The 16,168-nt window shown below is 41.4% G+C and overlaps 1 protein-coding gene across 2 annotated transcripts in view; it reads left to right on the top strand.

Moving 5' to 3' along the window:
• Window positions 1-15,686: 15,686 nt before the first annotated feature.
• DMTF1 (cyclin D binding myb like transcription factor 1) overlaps window positions 15,687-16,168 on the top strand; it is a 46,042-nt gene continuing 45,560 nt past the window's right edge. For both annotated transcript variants that reach the window (XM_079785386.1, XM_079785385.1), the window contains exon 1: window positions 15,687-15,819. The gene's annotated coding sequence lies outside the window, so the exon portion shown is untranslated. The remainder of the gene's footprint in view (window positions 15,820-16,168) is intronic.

Raw genomic sequence — 16,168 nt, 5'->3', positions numbered from 1 at the left:
TAAAGGCTGGGGTGTTTTGTTTCACAACTAAGCAGCAAAGACTAACTGATAACCTCCACCACCACCACCACTTTACTCCACCCAAGTCACATTTCCAATTTTGTTTCCCAGAATTCCCCTATGTGCCAAAATTGCATGGTGTATTGTATTATTTTTTTTATTCCCTAGAAATTATTTGCACTTTCTTGAGTATTTCCTCCTCAAATTTTCCTCTACCTGAAATTTTCCTCACATCTCTACCTAAGGAAATGTCACTCATCCTCCCCTCCTACAGAAAGTGTCACATATAAATGTAAAGAGGGGGAGAACAATTGGTTCACCAGAGTTCCTCATAGGAAGTGCATAGTGTCCTTAAGAAATGCCTTGGTGTGAATGGTGAGAGTCTGAAGGACATTGCATGGATAGGATATAGGCTCCACTGTAGAAATAGAAACCCAAAATATAAATGCAGTAAGAAGATAAAAGTTTCTCTCCCTAGCATGTATCATTCAGGGCATCCTCAGTCAAGGACAGGCATAAGGATACCATTATATCAGTCCATCTTGCTGCTCCACTATTCCTGCTGCCCTTATCTGCACAGTTCAAGGTTACTTGTTACCACCACATCCACATTCCAGCCAGACGGAAGAAGGAAAAGTGAAAAAGAGAGCAGGATCATTCCTTTAGGAAAAAAAACAGATGTTGTACACATGAGTTCTGCTTACATCACATTGGCCACAGTGATAGTCATTCAATTATACCTGGCTGCACAGGAGGTTAACAAAATGGAATGTTATCTTGGTACTCAAATATTCTACTATTATTATAAAAGAAGGGAAGAACAAATATGGAAAATAGCAGTAGTCTACCACAAGTAAGACTAAGTATATTAGCTAAATCACTATTTATAAGGCAAAAAGAGGAATTAGCTTTGTTCCTGATAGGAGGGGGAGAGAGCAGGAGAGGAGAGAAAGAATCCATGGTGCAAGCCATGACTCCTCTCTGAAGCCTTTAACTTTCTTATATAACCTCTAAATTCTTGGAATGTGAAGCTCTGTGGTAACTAGTGAAAAAACTAGTGATTCTTTAAGGTAAAATAGAGTATATGCCTGGATGCAAGAATTAGAGGAAAAGAGTCGATCAAAAGTTTTGAACATAACTTTACTTGGCAATTGAGCTTTTAATGCAATCTTACATTGATTTCATAAGATAGGAAATAGGAGGCCCTAGCTGACATGTGAGTACCACCACAGTTCCTTTTATTTTTTTTATTTATTTATTTATTTATTCATACTTATTATTAATTTTTAATCCTCACTTGAGGATATTTTTCCCATTGATTTTTAGAGACTGGAAGGGAGAATGAGAGACAGAGAGAAACACTGATGTGAGAGAGACACATTGATTGGTTGCCTCCTGCATGACCCGACCAGGGCCAGGAGCCTGCAACCAAGGTACGTACCCTTGACCAGAATCAGACTAGGGACCCTTCAGTCCTCAGGCCAAGCTCTATCCATTGAGCCAAACTGGCTAGGGCCACAGTTCCTTTTAAAATCTACAACTTTTTAAAAACAAAAAACAAGGGTGCTAGAGTCAGAATTATGCATAGTTAAAAAACATGGTTTCTTTTTTAAAAAAGCAATGTAGAGTTCCTAATTATGCTACTTATAGCAACTATAAAATTAGCAATTTGAGAGAACTTTTAGTTAGGCTTAAATTAACATAGCGTTAGTTTTAGCAACTGAAAATAGACATAAAGTATGAATCACTTTCTTAACTGAAATGTAGGCTAAATGTAATCATCACAGATTTTAAGAATTTCACCTAAATTTCTTCTCAATCACATTTTATGTACTGACACTGAGACATCAGTAAAGGAAACAGGGTGAATTGGCCAATTTTTGTCTTTTCAAGAGAGTCCAAATGGACCATAGTTTATAATGTTAGTGGAAATGATAGAACACGTGGAGAACTGTGCTCTTCTGATAGTCTGCAATGTGCCTGATTACAAAATAATTCATTGCTGAATAGGCTCATCACTAGTAGAAACTCTCCTAGAGAAAGTTTATTTAGAACCAAATAAACCTATACCAAGAGTCACTGAGAGAACCCTGAGTAAGCTTATAGGTGTCACTTTTCATGGTAAGTGATTTTTCAGATGTTAACCAGGTACACCACAAGAAGGCCCTCGTAGAAGAAATTTCTTGTTGAGCAAGTTAGCTCTGCCCTGACTGTGTAAGCTGTAGGAGAACAAAAGTTGGAAATGTCTGCTCAACTAAGAAATTCAGAACATGACCCTGTCCTATTTGAGCTACTGGCAGGTTTTTCAATTTTCTGCCCAGATGTTCAGGGAACCTCTATGTTACTAATTGCTGATATGTAGAATTCAAATAATTTGTATGAATATTTTACATTATTAGCAGTACAATAAATATGGGAATATCTATTACACTCAGACAATATTCTTTTTCTACACACACCATGATTTGTAAGTGCTTATGTCAATTATATTTTAAATATGTTGAAAGTAATATGTAACAAAATTTCTCAGCTTCTAACAAAAGATTATCTCCTGTGAGAGGATTCAACGTCTCTGGATTGTGCCAATCACCACTTCGGTGCCCTGTTACCACAGTCTAATATCTCCATCACTGGAAATGACTCAGATGGATACTCCCCTTCCAGCCTTTGGGGACCCAGAGACATCTCTGTGGTCTTGGAGTGCACTCTGCTGAGTGCTTATTTTCCAGAAATACTGGTAACTTCCAGATACCTGTTTTCTCCCATTTCCACCACCTATGGTACAGTGTTGTAAACTGGAATTCCAGTCCTGGATAGATCTTCCAGACAAAAAATGAACAAGGAAACAGTGACTCTGACTGACACACTGGATCAGATGGATTTACTTGACATTTATAGAACATTTCAACCCAAAACTGCAAAATATATATTCTTCTCAAGTGCACATAGGTCATTCTCAAAGATAGACCACATGTTAGGACAGAGAACAACAAGAAAAGCCCTCAGTAAGTAGAAGGAAGGAAATAATAAAGATTAGAGCAGAAATAAATAACATAGAGACTAAAAAAAAAAAAGATACAATAAAAAAGGTCAATGGAACCAAGAGCTGGTTCTTTGAAAAGATAAACAAGATTAATAAACCTTTAGCCAGACTCATCAAGAAACAGAGAGAGGACCCAAATAATTAAAATCAGAAACAAAAGTGGTGAAGTAACAACTGACATCACAGAAATACAAAGGATTGTAAGAAAATGCTATGAGCAGCTGCCGAAACCGGTTTGGCTCAGTGGATAGAGCATCGGTCTATGGACTGGAAGGTCCCAGGTTCGATTCCGGTCAAGGGCATGTACATTGGTTGCGGGCACATCCCTGGTAGGGGGTGTGCAGGAGGCAGCTGGTCGATGTTTCTCTCTCATCGATGTTTCTAGCTCTCTATCCCTCTCCCTTCCTCTCTGTAAAAATCAATAAAATTTATTTTTTAAAAAAAAGAAGAAAAGAAAATGCTATGAGCAACTATTTGCCAACAATGTGGATGAAATGGACAAATTCCTAGAAAAATACAACCTTCCAAAACTGAATCAGGAAGAATCAGAAAACATGAATAGGCCAATAACAACTGAGAAAACTGAAGCAGTAATCAAAAAACTCTTAGCAAACAAAAGCCCTGGTCCAGATGAGTTACAGGGGAGTTTTTCCAAACAGTCAAAGAAGAACTAACACCTATCCTCCTCAAACTATTCCCAAAAATCCAAGAGGAAGGAACACTTCTAACCTCTTTTTATGAAGCCAGCATTATACTAATCCCAAACCAGATAAAGACACTATAAAGAAAGAGAATTACAGGCCAATATCCCTGATAAATATAGATGCTAAAATCCTCAACAAAATTTAGCAAATTGGATCCAGCAATATATTTAAAAGATCATACACCATGACCAAATGGGATTTATTCCAGGGATGCAAGGCTGGTACAATATTTGCAAAATAATATACGTGATACACCACATAAACAAACCGAAGGGAAAAAATCACATGATTGTATCAATAGATGCAGAAAAAGCATTCAACAAAATCCAACACCCATCTACATTAATAAAATATAAACATGCAAATTACTGTCACTCCACTACGCTACCAGCCAATCAGAGTGAGTATGCAAATTAACCTGAAACCATGGCGGCAGCCCCACCCGCTGCCACTCTGGACCTGTGGGGGTCGGAGAAGTCAGGCGCCAGTGCCTGAGGCTGGCTACAGCCCAGTAGATGAAGAAACCGCCTGCCCCGTGATCCCAGGCCGCAGACAACAGCAGAAGCCTCACATCCGCCTGATCCATATCCTAGGAGAGAGAGAAACCAGCCACAGCGCCTGAGGGTGGGTGCAGCCTGGGAGACGAAGAAGCCGCCTGCCCCATGATCCCAGCCGCAGCCAGCCGGAGAAGTTGCACACACTGCATCCCAGGGAAGATGGAGAAGCCGCCCGCCTGTGGTCCAGGTGCCAGCACCTGCATCTGGCTACAGCCTGGTAGACAGAGAAGCCGCCCACCCCGCAGTCTCGGGCACCAGTACCTGTGGCTGGCTGTGGCCCGGGAGATGGAGAAGCCGCCCACCCCACGGTCCCAGGCGCCAGCACTTGCGGCTACAGCCCAGGCAAAGCCACCTGCCCACCATCCCCTGCGGCTGCAGCCGGCCTGGGCACCTATGGCTGACCAGAGAGAGAGAAGCCCGGATCCTGGGTGCCTGTGGTTGGCTGGAGGAGGGAATCCTGGGTCCCGGATGTGGGGCTGAGGCAGAGGTGGTTAGGGGCAATCAAGCCAGCAGAGGAGCAAGTAGGGACAATCAGGCTGGCAGGCAGAAGAAGTTAGGGGCAATCAGGCAGGCAGGTGAGCAGTTAGGAGCCAGAAGTTCTGGATTGTGAGAGGGATGTCCGACTGCCAGTTATCCCCTGAGGGGTCCCAGATTGGAGAGGGTGCAGACCGGGCTGAGGGACACCCTTCTCCCTTCACCCCCCCCCCCGCCCCACGTGCATGAATTTCGTGTACCGGGCCACTAGTTTTTGATAAAAACTCTCAGCAAAGTGGAAATAGAGGTATCATACCTCAACCTAATAAAGGCCATATATGACAAACCTACAGCCAACATCACACTCAATGGGAAAACACTAAAACCATTTCCCCTCCCTAAGAATAGGCACAACACATGGATGTCCGTTTTCACAACTGTTATTTAACATAATTATTTACAACACTAGTGGCCCGGTGCACGAAATTCGTGCATGGGGGTTAGGGGGTGTTCCTCAGCCTGGCCTGCACCCTCTCCAATCTGGGACCCCTTGAAGGATGTCTGACTGCCAGTTCACAGGGATCGAGCCTAAACCGGCAGTCAGACATCCCTCTCACAATCCGGGACTGCTGGTTCCAGCCGCTCACCTGCCTGCCTGCCTGCCTGATTGCCCCCAACTACTCTGCCTGCGGGCCTGCTTGTCCCCAACTGTCCCCTGCCGCCGGCCTACTCACCCCCAAATGCCCCCCCACTGCCAGCCTGATCACCCCCTGCTGGCCTGCTCACTCCACCCTGCCCCCCCCCCCCCCCCGCTGTCCTGATCACCTCCAACTGACCCCCTCTGCTGGTCTGCTTACCTCCAACGGCCCCTGCCGTCTCATCCTGGCCTGATCACCCCCCCCCCCCCCCCCGGCAACCCAAGGTCCCAGCCCATCCTTTTTGTCTTTTTCTTTTTTCCAGCACCTCCTTAAGCGGAGGCCAGGGCTGGCTGGAAGCAAGTATCTAGGATTTATTTGTTTTCTATAATTGAAACTTTGTAGCCTTGAGCGAAGGCCAGGGCTGGCCAGGAAGCTTGGCTTCCTCCATCGCTGGGGGCAACCCAAGCCTCCTGCTTGCTCCAGCTCCATGGACGGCCGCCATCTTGGTTGGGTTAATTTGCATATTCACTCCTGATTGGCTGGTGGGCGTGGCTTGTCATAGCAAAATGAAGGTTAATTTGCATGTTTCTCTTTTATTAGTGTAGATGTAAATATGTATGAGATGTTGTATCACATATTTTTCTGCAATTGGTCAACAATGGTAAAACAGGATGGGTTCCTTCTCAGAGGAGATTATTGTGAAAATTTATTACAGGCTCAATATTAAGAGTGTTCTCAATATAGAATAATTCCATAGCAGATGGTTCTTTGGCAAAGGGAAAGAAAGAAAAGACTGAAGCATCATGTGAAAATGGACTCCTATTCAACAAAAATAAAACTTATCCAGTTATTATGGAAACAGAGAAATGAGTTTTACCTTCAGACAATGGCTGTAATAGCTTTATATTTTAATGTACCAAGTTGAACCAACACAGATCAAAGTTCAGCATAAATGTAAACTCCTAGTAGGAAACATAAACAAACACAGAAAAATATATTAGTGATACTGTGACCACTAGAGCTACATATTTTCCTAGCCCTAGGTTTGCTAATATCAATATAATACTGCTTGAAAAGCTACAATTATAAAATACGATTATATATAATAATAGTATTCTCAAGTCTGAACAGATGGCTCATAGAAACTGCTTTCCTAATGCTGTTTTTCTTAATTTCATTAAAAAATCATATGTCTACACTTGGTCTTCTTTCGGTTTGCCTACTTAGTATACAGTCATTATAACAAAGCTATTATGCTCTGAAATTTAATTTAATATGGTTATATTTAATATAAGGTAGAAATATTTAAATTAGGTTGTTGTTAAAAGACTAGTTTGCATTTCGGGTAATTTTGGAGGAAGAATAGCTTGCTTGATCAACAGTGCTTTCTGTTGAGCTTGGGTTTTAACTCTAACAATTCCAGGTCAAGAAAGACCTTTAGCTTGTATGTTTTTGTTTATATGCAGCTTGCATGTACATTAAGGATATCCAGTGAACCCCAGTAGAAGGTGATTCCTCAAGTAAGAGGCCATATAATTTATCTAGGTCATAAAACACTTTGCCTAGAGAATTATTTACTTACTGCTTTTTATTCTTTGTAGTTATGATGTGTAAGGACAAATAATAATATCTGACATTTTGAGCATTCACTACTTGTAAGGTATTATTCAAAGTGCTTTGATTAAGCAAGATTAATGAACATTGGTCCATCATTCCTAATATTTGCAATTTAGACTAATCTGATGATACTAATTGATTCATATTTTGTCTTAATCCCTCATTAAATTGTTCAACATGAGCAAGTTTTATGGACAATTTAGTTTTACTAAATTAAAATAATTTAGTAAATTGGCACTCTAACCGAGAGTTTTGTACAAAGACCCATTGAAAAACACTAATGTAAGCTCCTCCAGTTCCTCCACTAGAATATATGGGCCTTGAGGACAGGGACTTTGCTTCTCTACCATATTCCCTATGTCTAGACTAGTGCTCAGCACAAAGTTCACGCTTAGGAAGATCTATTGGATGAAAGGAATGAATGAGTATCACAAATGTGCAAACTTCTTAAAGCAATAAAGGTTACAACAGGCTCCCCGTTTCTTTGTCCCTGCATCTTCTTCTCAAGGGAATTATTTGAAACACTGCATAAAAGAGGAGATTTTTCAATGACAAGTCTTTAAATGCCAATAGACCTTTCAAATTTGGATTTCAAAGCATAATCTCTTTGGTTTTATTATTGTTGAATCTTGTCATTGGTCTACTATAGCGTATCACTAACAAATTCAAGCCACAGAATTCCCATCTGCTGTTGAAACTACTACTCTGGAAAGAAAATAAAAAAACAAAACAAAACAAAAACCTTGCTGAATAGGGACATCTGCTGGTTAAAATGTAATGTTTCTATCCTTAAAATACTGCATCTAGATGTATAAGAGATTTGGGCTATAAAGTTGAGAGTAACACTAAGAAGACGCGACGCTATGTTAAAATAACCTCTTTCAGGGCCTCCTGGGAAGGCACCTGAGCATTCTATATTGGTCCCTCTTGCCATTTTGGCCAAGAGGGACCTTCTTCTCACAATCCAATTGCACACAGCTGTTGCCTGAGTTTCCTGTTCATGTTGAGGTTGAAGCCTCGTGATGACTGGTACCATGGATCTGCCTCTCGCCCAGTGGGGCAAGCTGGGCCCTCCCTGGAGAAGAAACCCGGTTCCCCAAGATATGTGATCAGTGCTGGGGCCCCGCCAGTAGGCGAGGGGATCCCAAGGCAGGTGCTGGGCGTGGAGGCCACGGGGACATAGGGTACCAAGGAGACAGAACTGAACCTCACATCACCCTGCTTGGCCCCGGAGGATGGCTGGTTAGCCAGAGATGGGTAAGATTCCTCAGGGAAGGAACAACCTAAGACAGGCACAGTCGCAGAGGGGCCATCAGGAGAGAACTTGGGGGTCAACAGAGGTGGGGCACAGACCCTCACCCCCCTAACTTAGCAGGGGCCTGAACCCTCACCCCTTCTGAAGGAAGTCTCCTGCCCCAATGGCTGCTTAACGTCCCATGCCCAGCTCAAATTGGGACCCGGGTAACAGACAGAGACTTGGCCGACAGCAGCTGCCCTCTCACTGCAACAAGAATTGTTTGAGTTGTCTTGAACCCATGGTGAGGGAAGTGGATTTTTGATATCTAAATCCAGCCTACCACCAGGAATGCTCAGGGCCTACTCAAGAAGGCAAATAATCCTTTCCACTAATATTTACAGGGTAAAATAAGATTGTTGTTAGAATAATAAATTTGACAGTGAAATAGTTGTCAAGTTTTCAGGCTAATTTAAATTGGCTAATTGAAGCAAGTGAATATTCTAGAAAAATTAATAGTACTGGACAAAAAACAGTTCCTAAAGTGTTAACTAAAATTTTTATTGATAGTTCATCTCATGATAAAATTGCATAACAGGTAATGAACCTAAAGCAGTCATATTATAGTGCAAAAAATAAAATTTAAAAGCTATCAAGACTACATTAAAAAATTTTCAAAAGCCTCCTAATATTTAAATAAAAAAGGGGGGATAGTAGAAGAATATTTAAATAAAAAATGGGGGGATAGTAGAAGAAGATAGTAGTAGATAGCTGTAAGAGCCTGATGTGTGGAAGTAAGGAAAAATATCCTGTAAGTAAATTACATCTAGAAAATTTGTACTTTAGAAAAATAATTGTAATGCTAAAAGCAAGACACCCATGAAAAACACACAAGGTGTCAAAACAAGCCAGAGGAAAAACATTTGGGCAAAAAATGAAAAAGGATCCCAAGTCAAATTTACAGGAAATATTCCTTTATTAACTTTTGGACGAGAATATGTTTGTATATTTTCAGAAAACAACTCCGAGACCATGTGGATTCTGGCAACAGAGAGGAATCGACAGGACTACTCCAGCCATGAAGACAGAAGAGAAGCAGTCCAGAGATGGAAGACTCTGACGTCGCCTTGCCATACTAGCAGTCAGCAGCTGTGCATCACTGCAGGTTGCCCAGGACCAAACCAGAGAGGGTCGGACCTGCATTACCACCATTTGTCCACCATCCAGAACTGAAATATCATTGCTGACATGTGCACATAAGGAACTGTTTGACATTGAAATTGGGTCGCAAAAGAACTGTTGGCCCAGAAAGAAACTCACTACAGACTGATTCATTTGCCTTTCAGCATAACCATTATTGCTTGTCTCATTTTTGGTTCTTATAAGTGTATTTCTAGTAGCACATGATCTCACTCATCTAGGGGAAATGATGAACAAGAACAGACCCAGAAACAAGGAGGAATGGATCAGACTGTCGGGCCTCAGAGGGAGGGTAAGGGATGGTGGGGATATAGGGGAGAGATCAACAAAGGACTTGTGTGCATGCATATGAGCCTAACCAGTGATTAAGGACAACAGGGGGGTGGGGGCATGTGTGGGGAGGGGTGTGGGATGGGAATGGGGGGATGAGGACAAATATGTGATACCTTAATCAATAAATTTAAAATAAAATAACCTCTTTCCACTAGAGTAGTAATAAAAGGTAACATTTGCTTGTTTCATTCCAGAGTTGTTCAAATAGTGACACTATCTGAAAAAGTAATTAAGCTCTCCTGTAGTAACTATTGCCAAAGAATAGAAATGGCTAGCTTCCTGATCTTCTGATTTAAGACACTTAATTATCTTTTATCTCAATAGACATTTAAGTGTCTGCTAAGTGAAGGTACTGTGCCATATTCTGGCACAAATACACTCCCGCATTAGCTGAACAAATGCCCTACCACACCTCACCCCACTACTGTAAAGGAACCGATTTTTGATAATGTTCCATTAATAGGTCTCAGTAAAGATCCTTTGCAAAAGAAAAAGAAGAGAAGAGGGTATGGACAGGTAGTGACCAGGTTGAGAAATTTAAGGAAATGTAGAGAGGAGACAGGGACACAAAATGGAGGGCAGGAAAAGGGTGATAAGAACGAGTGCTATAGCCCCAGAGAAAAGCCTAGAGGAGGAATCTGAGTCAGAAGAGGAGCTGGAAGAGCCTGATGTGTGGCCCTAACGAGGGACAATTTGTTCATTCCTCTAATAGCATCGGAGAAATAACTTCCTCATCAGCTCTCTGGAAGTTCTGGAAGGCTTTCCAGTGTATACCCATCAGCTGTATTAACAGGACACAGAGACTGTGTAGAAAGAAAATGGACTTCTCAGCAATTGTATTTTCATTTACTTTGAGCAAAAGCCCTTACAAACATTTTTTTCTGAATCATACCATCCAGGACATGAGACTATCATGAAAAAACAGAACCTGCCTCTCAGTATCTGAAAGAATTTTATATTAATATATCATATATATATATATATATATATATATATATATATATATATATATATATATATGGCTACTATGCAAAGTGTCCCCTGGGGAGTTCGACCGGGAGACTGGGAGCTCGGTCGCTCGCTATGACATGCACTGACCACCAGGCGGTGGCAGCGGTGGGGCACTGAGGGAGGCGGGGAGGCGGGGAACCTGATCCGCCCTGATTGCCAGCCAGGCCTAGGGACCCTACCTGTGCACAAATTTCCTGCACTGAGCCTCTAGTCCTTTCATAAAAGAAAGGTAATTCCATCAACATTCTATCACTGATGAAGTTCATAAAAGTGTTATAAAAATTTTAGATAGAACAAGTTCTCATTATTTTCCTACAAAATATTTAATTCTTAATTAAGTAAATCCTAGGATAATATAAAATACCTCATGCACTTCCTAGGCACACATTGACTTAGGAGTGAGGTAGGAATAAATAACCTAGAAGTCTAACTGCAGAAAGTTGATCTAGGATTCAAATTATATTATGGATAGTCTTGCATTGATATGCAAGTCACAGATATGCAAGTGTTATTAAAAGATTTACTTTTAATTATTAAAAAACATCCTAGTAAACACCAATCTATCCTATCTATGAGGGTTTTTTTTATTTATTTCACATATAAGAGATCATACAGTATACATTTTTCTGTCTGACTCACTTCACTTATTATAATACCCTCTAAGTCTATCCATTTTGTAGCAAATGGCAAAATTTTTATGACTGCATAATATCCCATTCTACCTATATACCACACCCTCTTGATTTTCATCCATGGATAACACTTAGGTTATTTCTATATCTTGGCTATTGTAAATAATGTTGCAATGAACATGTGAGTGCATATATCTTTTCAAGTTAGTGTTTTTGTGTTCTTCACATAAATACCCAGAAGTGGAATTGCTAGATCCTATGGTAGTTCTGTTTTTAATTTTTTTGAGGAACCTCCATACTGTGGGTGTTTTTTTTTATATATTTGTATTGATTTTTAGAGAGGAAGGGAGAGGGAGAGAAACATCAATGTGAGAATGAACTGCCTCCCACATGCCCCCCAATGGGGATCAAGTCCAAAATCCAAGTGCCCTGTCTGGGAATCAAACCAGCTACCCTTCAGTATATCCAACCAACTGAGCCACACCGTGCAGGGTTATAAAAAAAAAAAAAAAAAGACAAGAATTAGCAAGTGTTGGCGAGGATGTGGAGAAAAGGGAACACTTGTGCTCTGTTGGTGGGAATATAAATTGGTGCAGCCACTATGGAAAACAGTATGGTTCAAGGCAGTGATCCAGTTTCATTCCTTTACATGTGACTGTCCAATTTTCCCAACACCATTTATTGAAGAAACTGTCCTTTCCCAATTGTATATTCTTTGCTTTGTAATAAATTAGTTGACTATATATGCATGGGTTTATTTCTGGGTTCTCTGTTCTGTTCCAGTGTTATGTGTGTTTTTATGCAAATACCATACTGTTTGAATTGCTACAGAATCATAATATTGTTTGACATGAGGAGCATGATGCCTACAGCTTTGTTCCTTCTTTTAAAGATTGCTTTGGCTATATTGGGTATTTTGTGATTCCATACAAATTTTAGAAATTGTTTATTCTATTTCTGTGAAGAATGCCATTAGAATTTTGATAGGGATTGCAGTAAGTCTGTATATTGTTTGGGTAGTATGGACATTTTGATAATATTTATTCTTCCAATTCATGAGTGCAGAATATCTTACAATTTATTTGTGCTCTCTTCAATTTCTTTAATTACTGTTTTATAGTTTTCAATATACAGTTCTTTCACCTCCTTGGTTAAATTTATTCCTAGGTATTTTTATGCTTTTTAATGCAATTGTAAATGGGATTTTCTTCTCTCAAAGTTTTTATTAGTGTATAGAAATGCAACAGATTTTTGTAAATTGATTTTGTAGTGTGCAACATTACTGAATATGTTAATTAGTTCTAAGCTTTTTTTATGGAGTCTTTAGGGTGAATAAAAGTGGTGAAAGTGGGTATCCTTCTCTTGTTCCGGATCTCAGAGGAAAAGCTTTTAGCCTTTCACCACTGAGTATGATGTTAGCTGTTGGCCTGTCATATATGGCCTTTATTAAGTTGAGGTACATTTCCTGTATACCCACTTAGTTTTTATCATAAAGAGAAGTTTAATTTATTTTTTAAATTATGTATTAAACCAATATTAAAATACATTTGTCCTCCTCAAGGAAATATGAACTGACCTTGGCAAACGGCAGTTATGAAACTCACCAGGAAGGGAGAATTATGAGGATGCACTTGATTTTTTTAGGGAATTAACAGCAGAGTGCAGGCTGACCTAAGATTTTGCAGAATAGAATGGGCAGCCAGACTATAATTTAAATATCACTCTCTATGCTATAGTAAAAACAATCCTATATGGTTATGCTTTATGAAAAATGTGGCTAATTAGGAATCACTTCCTCATAAATGTTAATAATTTTATATGTGTGATTATTTCATTACAACTGCTCTTTGAGTAGCTTAATTACTTTTCTGGGTTAGAAATTTATTAGTTTCCATTTTAAAGTGCTTAAAACATGTCAGGCTCTGTGCAAAGCATGTTGAATTCATTATTCTTGGAGGTAAATATTGTTGTCACATTTTTCAAAAGCAAGTGAAGCTTTAGAGAAGTAAAGTACCATACTCACTACTAAGCAGTGAAATCAAGATTCACACTCAGGTTTGATTCCAACATCAATACCACGACTCTATCCTGCTTCATGGTTTTGCTTACATACATATTACTTATGTACTCATTTAAAATTGAATTATATATTATATATGTCATCACTACAATAGGATGCAGAAAGTACCACAAATTGGCAATAAAGTTAGATGCAATAAATTGCTGCTTCTGGCATTTATTTTTGAAAATTAGTCAAACATGTCCATCTTCCATTTCAGTTTACACTGCGAAAACTAGTTGTAATACTGTTTTCATTATAAAAAGACTTGCCAAAGTGTATTTTGTGAGGTTCAGAAGGGTAGTCCAGATCATAGGTTCTAGAGCTGAGGCTTCCATTCTGACTCCTTATTTGCTGTGTGCCCTTGGACATATTCCTTCACTTCTTTCTGGTTCCTATCTAAAACAGGATTCGTTAGTCATAACTGTACTTATGCATTTTGCGCTTGCAAACACTGAATGAGTGTAATACATGTAAAGCATTTGACACATAAGCTCTCAAAAAATGTTGGCTCCCGTTGTCCGAATTCAGTCTTTTTTAAGCTCTTTCGTACTTCTTCTTTTTCAAGACAGACTTTTTAAAGAGTAGTTTAAGATCCACTATAAAATTGAGAGGGGGGGGGGAACTGAGGGGAAAGTATAGATATTTTCTATATACTTATCCCCCCCCCCCCCCACCCTGACCACCAGGTGCATGCATAGCCTCCCCCATTATCAACATTCAGCACCAGAGTGGTCCATTTGTTACAAGCGATGAACTAACATTGACCCATCATTAACACCCAGGTCCATAGTTTACATTAGGGCTCATCATTGGTATGGTACATTCTATGGGTTTTGATAAATGTACAATGACATGTATCTACCATTATTGATCATACAGAATCATTGCACTGCCCTAAAAATTCTGTGCTTTACCTGTTCCTCTCTGTCCAGCCCCAAACTCTGGCAACTGTTGGTCTTTTCCTTTTCACAAGGTCCTAAGAGTTGGAATTATACAGTAACTTCTTTCACTTAGTAATATGCATCTAAAGTTTCTCCAAGTCTTTTCATGGTTTGATAGCTTTTTTAAAAAAAAAGCTTTAAGTAATATTCCCTTGTATAAACGTACCACAGTTTATGAATTTACCCACTGAAGCACATCATGGTTGCTCCCAAGTTTTGGAAATTATGAATAAAGTTGCTGTAAATATCTGTGTGCAGGTTGTTATGTGGACATAACGTTACAACTCACTTGTGTAAATAGCAAGAAGTGTGATTGCTGGACTATAGGGTAAGGACACGTTTAATTTCATAAGAAACTGCCGAAGTGTCCTTCCTGATAGCCTTCGTTTGACGTTTACAACTGATGGTGACCACATTCGCACTGTGACCATGTAGTGTGAGTCTTCACACAATTGTTGGGTGCAATTATTTTAGTGAAGTCTAACTTTTAAACTCCTCTACTCCCGGTTGGTAAGGGAAAGCAGAGTACGATAAATCTAGTTTTATAAACAAGTAAAATGAGGTCAGAATCATCAGAGCAGTAACAGGGTTCAGACCACACAATCTTTCGATTTCCAAAGCCTTGGAACTCTAAAAACAAAACCCTTGCCTTGCCTGGGTCTCAAGTGCTTTAAGACGAGAGCATCTTCCTACACTCAGACAGGACACATGTCCCCACTGATGGCAACACACGTCCAAATAGGTAACACCTGACGTCAGCGTCTACGCCGGCCAAGCGTCTACTGCAAAGCCGACCGAATGCGAAAGATCAGACACACAATTTCAGGTTTCCTTCCGCACTCAGACCCCGCTTCCAAGCCGTTCCAACCTGCAGCTTCCTCCGCTCCGAGCCCTGGAGAATTAGGAAACCGGGCCTGCGCGCGGAGCCCAACTTTCTCCGAAGCCAGAAGGGCCACGGTTGCATAGAAAAAGAAAAAAAGAAAGAAAAAAAAAACTCCATTGCTTCCATTACATCCGCAGCAGCGAGATAATCCGTACGGAGGTCTTCCGAGTATGAGGAGAGGAAGACAACAGCCGACATTAGATAGACCTGGTCTGCAACTCGAACAAAGCGGGGGACCTTTTTTCGCGCTCCAACTTGGCCGGAAGTGACGTACACCTGGCTCGCTGGGCCAGCCCGAGGGAAGGGAGAGCGGGCGGGGGAGCGGGCGGGGGCTTGGGGGCGGGGTGCGGCCGTCGCTCCGTTTCCGGTGGCTCGTCGCGCTCGCTTACTCCAGCTGTAGCCACTCTTGCCCGTGGCTGCTTCCTCCATCCTGGTATTTTTTGGAGCCTTCATCCTGGTTCTTCCAAAGTGCCCGGACCCAAAACAGGAAGTAAGTGCGATGGAACCTTCAGGTCCCAACCGCCGCCAGGGCCGCTCCGCCCAGTGGAGCCTGTCCGGCCCCCTTGCTGCCCGCCTGCTCCCGCCGGCCGGCGCCAGCTGCCGGCCCCCGGGCACCGCGGGCGGGGTGGGAGCTGGGCCTTGGTGACGCTGAAGCTGCCGTCCCCGCACGCTCAGACCGGGGCCTCCCTCTCGGGGCCGGGCCTGCGGCGGCCTCCCGGGCTGCAGAGGAGAGGAGCCAGCAGCCGCCGAGGCACCGCGGCGACCCGGCAGGGGCGGAAAATGGCGGCGGCTTCGGAGGAGCTAAATGGCGCCGGGACCCCTGGGGGTGGGGTGGGCCG

This window comes from Cnephaeus nilssonii (genome assembly GCF_951640355.1).
Source record: "Cnephaeus nilssonii genome assembly, chromosome: 12".
Lineage (NCBI taxonomy): Eukaryota > Metazoa > Chordata > Mammalia > Chiroptera > Vespertilionidae > Cnephaeus > Cnephaeus nilssonii.
This window is presented reverse-complemented; position numbering and strand designations above follow the sequence as displayed.